Here is a 10,147-nt window from a genome sequence, read left to right on the forward strand (position 1 = left end):
ATTCATTATTGAAAAAATATTGAGCTTAAAACTTTTTCAATTTAGCCATCATCGTTATTGTTAAATTTTTGATTATTGCTCAAAATCTTTGCCTTCAAATCTGGGTGTTTAGCATAACAAAGTCCTTAAAAAAATTGAGTATGAACTGAAAATGACAGGAAAATATTTAAACTGAGTGTATTGGTCTTTCAAGTGTACTACACTTGAGATTGCATTGAGTAGACATGTGTGAAAAATAAGAAAACACTAATTTCATACAAGGTATTATTTATTTGAAAAAATACAGTTACAACAGAGTACTCCATCAGTATACAATTAGTTTTAATTTTCAGTTCTTAATGAGGTGAGTTCAATCTGACCTTTGAGTCCATTATTTCTGAAATATTAGGTTCCAAATTTGAAACTTTCACTCTGAAATCTGACCGCACGTCGAGCCGATTCCTATATTTTGTTTTTCATGAACCACATGGAAGAAAATGCTTGCTCACACCAATATGTGGTGGCAAATGGAAGGATCTTTTTCATTGCCTTATCTCCAAGTTTCTTGTAGTCCTTGCGTGCTGTTGCCCAGAAGTCTGTAATTTTATCACCAATGAAAATGTTTATCATCATACCACAGCTTGACAGATCCACAAGTTGATCTTGCTCTTCTTCAGTGAGGCCTTGGATTTTGTCTATTTCTTCACAGCTGAAGGGATTTTGAATCCATCTGTCGTCAGGGTCAGGTTCAGGGAAATACTCTCTAAAAATGGTGGCTAGGCTGCGTAGATGCTCAGCTACATTGATCTTGATCTGGTCAGGCAAACTCTCCTCTGATGACTCCAAGAATTGTTTTAAAGTAGAAAAGTTAGTTAGTGACTCGTTTTCTATCCTTGATGTCCAGATCTGATGCTTTTTGACCATAGCACTAATCTTATCCTCAACTTTGAACATGTCTACATTTTTCCTTGGATTGCCGATGTCGAGTTTTAATGTAGTTGATTTGAACTACTTCGTTAAGTATCTTTTGCAAAGGTTCAGACAATCTTTTGGCTACTAAGCCTTCACGATGGATACAACAGTAAGTCCATTTCACCTCGGGGGCTACTGCTTTGATATGAGCTAGAAGTCCTGTTTTTTTGCCAGCCATTGACTTTGCCCCATCCGTCGGCAAGCCTACACATTTTTTCCAGGTGTCATCATGTTCATTGAGATAATTATTTAATGCAGTAAAAATATTGCCTGCTGTTGTATGCAGTAGTTCGCATGAAAAAAGAAAATCTTCAAAAACTTGGCCCTCCCATAAGAATCATGCGAAAACCAACATTATGTTTTTTTTTAATATGTCTGTGCTTTCATACAAATGTAGAGCATACATGTCACTCATACAAAGTCTAGCCAGCAATGTTTCTTCCACATTAACTGCCATATCAGTAATTTGTCTTTGAACAGTATTATTTGAGAGTGGGACAGTTCCTGTTATCTTAGCAGCTACATCACCTAACATTCTCTTGCAAAGTATTATTGCTGATGGCAGTATAAGTTCCTCAGCAATTGTGTGGTTTTTCCCACATTTAGCAACAAGCTGAGCCACCTCGTAAGACGCAAGGGTTGCATTTTCATTTATATTTGCACCACAGTGTTTGGTAATTGTTTTACGAGATATTTTCAACTCTCTTAATTTATTTTTGAAAAAATCTAATGACTTACTTTTGTACTCTGCATGCTTTGTTTCAAGATGGCACCAGAGATTTGCTGGTTTCATACATTCATTCGAAAGGCTTTCATAGCAAATTACACATTGAGGTTTAGGCTGAGGTCAAGTGAAAGTAAAACCGATTTTCCAGTAATCAGAGTTATATTTTGTAATTTTTCCAGTAAGCTTAACACTGATCTTGGAAGGGTTAGGTTCAAGGGACGCCGACAATTTAGGTTCAATGGACACTGACAACTTCGGTTCGAGTCACTCAATTACTTGCTTGAACATCAGATGCATTATCTTCCTCTTCATCTGTAGACTTTTCTCGTTTTAATGAACAACTTTTTAACCAACGGTCCATTTTTAACTATGCGAACCATAGCTTCCACGACAAACAATGTCAGTAGACAGGCAGTGGAACAGAAAAAGGAAGTAAGGCTGAAATGCTTTCAGCAGAATACTAGATCAAATCAGGCATTATACAATGAAAAGAGAATAGAGGCAGCAAGGGTATGCAGGAGGAGAAAAAGGGAAGCCATGAAGAGAGAAGAGATGGAAGAGCAGTACAAAGGGAATGAAAGCATAAAATACTACAAAAAAGGAACTCGAGAACATGACCAAAAATAACAGCTTGTAAGGACAAAGAGGGAAATTAGCTGACAGATAAACAAGATGTTTTGGATAGATGGAGAGAATAATAAAAGGGAATTTTGGAGGTCAATCCTACCAGGAATGGGCAGCCACTCTATTATACCGTAGATCCAGAAATAGAGGAACCAACATTAGAGGAAGTACGGAAGGTAGTGCATTGTTTAAAAAATTATAAAGCACCAGGAACCAATGAAATAATTGCAGAACTGTTAAAAACGGGGGAACTGGTCTTCATAAGCGAATCCACAAACTTATTAAGTTGAAATGGAATCAGAAAAGAATGCCCGAAGAATGGACCTTTGGTGTAATCCAACCAATACATAAGAAGGGAGACAAGACCTGCTGTTCAAATTACCGTGGAATTACCTTGCTGAATGTAACCTATCATATCTTCTCTAGTATTATCTACAACAGGTTAGTACCATATTCAAAAGATATTTTGGGGGAGTATCAGTACAGATTTCAGGCTAATAGATCAACAACAGACCAGATATTTGTGTTTAGGTAAATACGTATGAGTATAACATTGAGCTTCATAACCTCTGTGTAGACTTCAAGCAGGCCTTTGATAGTCTAAATGGAGCACAAATGTTAAATGATTTGCTGCTACTTGGTATACTATCGAAGTATGTCTCACTCATTCAAGCAATATTGGCTGGTTCCAAGGCTGCAGTGTGAGTGGATGGAGAACTGACCAATTGGTTTAGCATTAGTAAAGGTGTCAGACAAGGGGACGCACTCTCTACAATGCTTTTCAATCTGACTTGAAGCAGCCACGCGGAAGCTTCAGATATCTGGTTACATAGGCACAAAGTCGACTCAGATATGTGCTTATGCCAATGATCTAACAATTATTAGTAGAAGAAAGGTATCACTAGAGAGGACAATATGTGAGATGAAAGAAGCGACAGGACCTAGAGGCCTTTCTGTAAATGAAACAAAGACTAAGTACATGAATTTCACCAGGAAGGAAAATAATAACTTGGATAGATTATTAGCAGACGGTTTCAGTTTTGGAACATGTACAGAACTTTGACTATTTGGGCTGATTAGATCATATAAGTCTCTTGAATGAGAACTGTCTTCCAGTGTTTTTATACTATCACCTACTACTATTATTTAAGGGAATTCTCTGGTATCCTTTTCTAGTAGTACATGCAGTTACTTGAGAAAATGTCTTACCTGACAACTTGGAGATCAGTACTGCCCTAGTATTAAGCTCTTCTTCCTTTCTCTGTATAGCCACTGCTTCAAGACAATTTCTGTATGTTACTGTCTGTCCACAAAGTGGTATCCTTTACCTTTCTGTTTAAATATATAGCAACTCTGCCTCCCTTATGTCCCTGTCCACTGAAACATTGCAAGTCTCTTGTATCCAAAAATGTGGCTGCAATATTTACATTGTTTTGTGTATTATAAAAGCTATGTCTTGGTATGTCTCAATCTTTGACATCAATGCCATCTGGTGCAAGTTAAAAACAATACAATCCTCAAGTCTGCTGTCTTCAGTCCGACATGAAGCTCCCAGATAATACCTTCTGTTCCAAATGTTGTCTACCGGCAATTGCGTACGAGACGGTGTGTTTTTCTTGTATTTCTAACTCATATGAACCTGCCTAAGCGTGTTGTAGGTACTTGTACCCAGTATGTATTTTCATTCCTGATGTTACTTTTGCCTCATAATTATTATGTATTAGCTTTCATAATTTGTCTTTATTGTAAATTTGCCACAATTATCTGATGACTCAAAACCCATAAAGTTTTTAGCAATTAAAGCATTTCCATGGAAAGTCTGAATGGTCACATACCTTACAAATAGAAGAATGTTGTACATCTTGATTACATTTTCTTCCAGTCCACTTTCACACAATCTCTGGTGTCTCAGAATCAATTATTACTTCTATTGCTCTCAATATCCTAGCAACGTAGTGTCCATTTTGAAGTAAAATTCTTACATTTGAAACATATGTTGAGAAATATGTGTAGCTAAAAAAAGGAAGAAAGTGACCAGCATAGCAAATTCCACTTTCACTCTGAAAAATGTTCTAAAACTGCAATAACAGGAATGAGGTGTTCTCATCAGTGAAGTGTGAACAAAAAACAGGTGAAACATCTTTACTGTAAGTACAGTTACTGCAGCTCAGACATTTGTCTATTAAAAAAAAAGCCACTGACAACTTGTAAAGAATATTCAGTGAAAGAAAGTGCACATTAATGTAAAGTCTCTTAAATGCCAACTTATAACAACTGCTGTACTGACTAGAAAGAATCAGTTACAGCATCTTCTGTACCAATAAAAATTGGGCGAATGACACCAAAATAGTTTAAAGTTTTCCTCTTTGCTATCTACTGGTTGGTAAATTCTGCCAACCAAGCATTGCACATTATCAATCTACATAAAACTCCTATTCTGAAAGATGAATCTCAAAAGGTACTGAAGACAAAGGTATATAAATCTAAAAATATAATTGCTACATGTAAAGCACATGAGACTACAAACTCTAAAAATAATTCTAAAGCAGCTTGGAATGATACTGAAAAGGAAATGATTAATTGTAGTAAAGAAAATAGTGTCCCACTTGTCTTTACAATTCTCAGTATTCTGTAAATCATACTAACCGCACCACCCTGCTCAGTAATTGCACCTCGTTTCCTCAGACTGAACACTGTGAAATTATTTACCACCAATTTCCTTGGTCAATTACTGTAGGAATGCACAGACAAAAATTTTCAGGAAGTTGCTACATTCAGAGCCTTTAAATAAATATAAGGGAGCATCAGATACTTAGCTTAAGTGCACTGAATTTTATTCTGTTGAACTCTTCATAATGAACCAAATTGAAATGTGATTCAGAAGTGAAAAATATCTTTTTAATTTTTATGCAATGTATTGTTACAACAGACTTCAGTACATCATGTGATAAGGGGCTTCAAATTCATGCCACACAAGCTCTGCAGACGTCAATTTTCTACTCTAGTTACAACACAGCAGTTCATTTTAATGTAATCAAGTAGTATTTCAAATAAATGTTTTAATTGCACGTGCAAATAAAAGGATAAAGGTATCAATTGAAAAAGAACACTGCAAACGTTTTTATTTTCTTTATTAATATCACTTGGGTTTCCACATCACCAACAGGGGTACCAAGCACAATGCGTTACTCTTTGTTTTACATGGCGAGTTTCCCCAGTAGGCCTACAAACCATGGAATGCACAGAAACACATACACATCTAAAACTTAGTACCGACGGTAATTATGGTCAGAATCTACGTGAACATTTAATATTTCACTTTCAGGCTGCCTCAGTGCTGAAACAATATTTTCTTTTTCAGCAAGAGTTGGTTTCTTCAAACTGCCCTTTGGCTGTTTGTTACATTTACCAGGTCTTCGTTGCACTTTTACTTTCTCGTTGCTGGGGGGTCGTGAAGCTTCCCTGCAGTCTGATTGAAAAAGTGACAGCGAATGAGCTGCATCCTTCTGTAGTGACTTCAGGATTTCTGTGGACACTTTACCTGAACCGACACGGTTAATCAAAATTTGATATGTGGACACTAGTTCTTGGGCCAGAGATGTGTTCTCGTGATCATCAGTATTTGTTTGCAGTGAACACAAAATGGCAGAAGCCTCTTCTGTCACCGTTGCTTCACTTGGTGTAAATGTGGCACTTGAATGTAATGCATACGTCATTGACACTGCATGAATGTGCTTGCATATGTTCAAATGAATTAAACTGTCCGCACAAGAACAACTGAAAGCATGTAAACATATATTACATTTGGAGCACTTCAACTTGCACTCCAATTTACATTCAATGTTATTTAAAATCACAGTATGTGTTACACCACAATGTGTTTGGGATTTCACATGAAACTTTGTACCATCAGTATTGACTGTAATGTCATTCTCCTTAATACTACATGAAGCTTTATGACGAGCCTCAATAAGATTTATTCTATATGAATGGCCACCCTTATACAATTTAACCATTCGAGCACACAGTTTGTCACGCACCAATTTCATCAACACAACAAGTAGTCTGTCAAGTCTATTGTTTGTTTTTCCCTCTAAATAACAATATTTTAAAACTCTATGCATTGCTTCAAGGTACATATTTGTATTTATACCCAGATTGCGACGGTGACAGTATGCCCACTGCTGAGGCCGGAATAAGTAATTTGACGAGAAATATACACCAAAGACTCTTGTACCTTCATCTGCTTGAAGCTGCCCGACGAACAATTCCAGCAGCTCATTAAAATTGTCTATGTCCGCTTCTTCAAGCAATGTACGAAGAGCTTTGTACACAAGTGCTTTCTTTTCTTCATTGCCATGTACTTTCTTTAAATTATTCCGCCAGCTGCGGTCTATGTGCCAAGCACACAGTAGATTATTTTCTGCAGGTCCCATGACTCGTGACCATGCACTACGGAAAGTATTAGTGTCGTCGGACATGAATACAGACGTTTTTATGATGCCAGCTCTCTCTTTCACAGCACTAAAGAAATGAGTCATTATGGAAGTAGTCTCCCGATTTGAAACACAGAATGCTACAGGCATACCTGAACCAAAATCGTCTACCACTAACAATGTGGTCACCAACAGTTTGTAAACATTTGTACAATGTGTGGAGTCTACACATACAATATTTTGTCCAAATCTCTGTAATAACTGCTTCTGGTAGTCAGTCATTAACACTATCACCGAGTCAGTCCTATCAAAATCTTCCCTGGCCTCGCCTTCTTTCTTATAGAGGAGAACACAGTCTTTCATTTTCTCCAACCACATACCAACACTGACTTCATCAATGTTATGCTGTTGATCATCACCAATGGCGAAGTCTCTCTTAATGTTATGGAGGTCATGTCGAGTCAGGAGATGCAGCCTCTCCACTCCGCTGGAATGAACTGAGTCCCGCACATCATCCAGAATTCTCTGGAAAGTGACCCCCTCAGCAATTTTGCCTGCAACATTTTTTAAATTTACTCCAACTACAAAGAGGCCAATTCTGAGTATGTACATGAAAACACTATTCAGAAAGGACACTGTAGTTAACCACCCCCAATAAAATAAATTCATGCAATATAACAGTTGCTAAGTACTTATAAACTAGATAGTTTAATAAATGGCTTAACAGTATATTCAGTGTACCCTTCCAACAGTACTGAAGATGCTATTAAAACACTGGGGATGGGAGAATAAACAGGCCTGATTAAAGCACCTGTTGCAATGTGATATTTCCCAGTTTCAGCTACCAAGGCTATTTCCAAATGGTTACGAGGTCTACAAGTACATGTCAGAATTGTAACTGGTGTTTTTGTCTAGTCTCAAATCCATTATTGTAGTTGCAAATGTCCTGATCCACCATGTTTAACATGCTGGACAAGAAACAATAAATGTACTGCCTTTAGTCTATTAGATACATTAATGATCTATTCTTAAGTAGACTACTATGATGCAAGCAATAACACAGGGCAACACAGGTATTTCAGAACTTATTTCCACACTTGTATTACTGTAATGCATTACACCTGCTCTCACACACACACACACACACACACCTAAGTACATGGCATTACAGTCACCAATATTGTGGTCAATATGGATCACATCTGGTCTTTTACAACTGCTTTCAAGCTAACATCACAAATTGTATTCATATGAACTGCCAATCGATATATTCACACCTTTTACTCCAGATCACATATCCATAACAATATTAATTTCGCAGCAGAAAAAACAATGCTCCTTCACTGCAAAAATAATAAAAGTCAACTACATATAACTAACAGCAAGCCTGACAATGGATTCTGAAACTTTCACACCATATTTACTTGGTGATCACTGAAAGGCCAGCAAAATTCTACAATCAAGGTAATACTCACCAGCGATGGCTTCTCTATCAGAACCACTGAGATGCAGAAAAGCAATGTTCTGGTCGTGGCCGAAATGTGTTCTGTAGTAAATGACACTACAGATTCCACTTTCTTCTTCGTGAAGCTCTATGGCAGCAACGCAATGGTTTCCCATCTTGCAAGTGCCCTGGGACTTACACAACCTTTTGCCACCTGACTTCGAAGAAAATGTGCCACTTCTGTGGCATACAAAGGTGGTTTTTGCAGTGCCATCCTTTAAACGCTTAGTGCCATAACTAGAGACAAAACTACTTTTTGTTTTTCTCTCCTCCTCAGACTTCCACTTCATAAAGTCTAAAACAAAAGCATCAACGAAAGACAATTGCATTCAGATTCAATAAGTGCAAAGTACACAGCAGGAGTAAAAAAAAACGTGCACTGTTAAGATACCCTCACGAGTTACTGGTGTGATTTTAATCATTTAAATTTGCAACAATTTAACTTATACTTAATGTAGCAGACAGTTTACAGTTAATGTGAAATGCGTCTTTTCACGCTTTCAGATAAGCACATGTTCTATTGATCAACAAAAACAAGATCTAATGGCCACGGGTCAGGCAAGTATGTAATAATAATGGGCGATATTAATTTAAGTAGGCAGTGTACACTTTACTTACCGTCCTTCGTTTGAAATTCACTAATTTCTTTTACCATCTCAACCATGTGCTCCTGCTCCACATGTAGGCGCAACTTAGCCAAGAAATTGCATTTAAAGCTACAGTCACTTTTTGAGCACTTTATCGTACCTTCTTCACCTGGCTGAATTTTATGCACATTTCTCAAATGAGCATTCAAATGCTTCCTTGCTGAATATTCTCTATCACATACATAACAAGCAACAGTACCAGCCATTCCAACGAAATAACTCACTCTTACAAGGTGTAAGGATATTTGCTCATCAACTGTGAATACGAGAATGTGTGTAGAAAGATGTTGCATTCGCTCAGATGTCACCTATGCTTCTGATTGGCTACTGTATATGACGTCATGAATTTAACTGTCAGCCAATCAGCATCGCGACCAGCGGGTCGCGAGACGCAGGTGGTGAGGAGAGCCCTACGTCATAGTGACGTATGTTCGCGTCGTCGTGACGTAAATAACCCAAATAGACTACATGAGTACGTATATCGATCTTTGCAGTCGTACCTGTAACACCAACAGTAAATGTAAATACATGTGTGATGTAGTTGTGTGATATGCTTATACTAGTGGACCGATAGTGTGAACGAAGAAACCATAACGAAAGTATAAAAAATCATGTGTACAGAAGCGTGTGTTTCATGAACATAACGAATGTCGGAAGGAAGGAATCATAACCATAACGAAAGTTAAGAAAGTGTCTAGTCATTTCTTTAAATCCGATTAATCGCGCGTAAATAATGTGGATAAAAACGTGAAATAGGGAGAAATTAAAGTGTTTCGTATTTTTATAAAAGCCGATGAATTATACACAATTTTTATAAAAGCCGATGAATTATACACAATTCATGTGGGCAGACACGTTAAACTGAAAAATTGTGGTGGTTCCGATGTTGGTGGAAATATTATACCATCTAGTTCCATTTAATTTTGCCTTCATGTTTCAAATTAACTAAGAAAATTTTGCTCTCCAGAAATAAATGTTTGCTGCTGATCATAATGTACTGACATTTTACAACATGCGTCATTATTTCTTTATAAACTGTATATCGTGAAACAAACAACGACAAATAAGTCACATTTACCAGAATTTTAAGCATCTGAAAGCAGTGAGTACTGTGCCATTTTTAGCTACTTTTTGTATGACTTGTACTCAGTATGGAAATAGCTACAGTAATCATGCCATACACCCACAAAACGTATGCCATGTCTATTGAGAGAATAAGCACAGTATGCCACCATCACATATGAAACATCATATAGTT

Source organism: Schistocerca piceifrons, chromosome 11 (genome assembly GCF_021461385.2).
Source record: "Schistocerca piceifrons isolate TAMUIC-IGC-003096 chromosome 11, iqSchPice1.1, whole genome shotgun sequence".
Lineage (NCBI taxonomy): Eukaryota > Metazoa > Arthropoda > Insecta > Orthoptera > Acrididae > Schistocerca > Schistocerca piceifrons.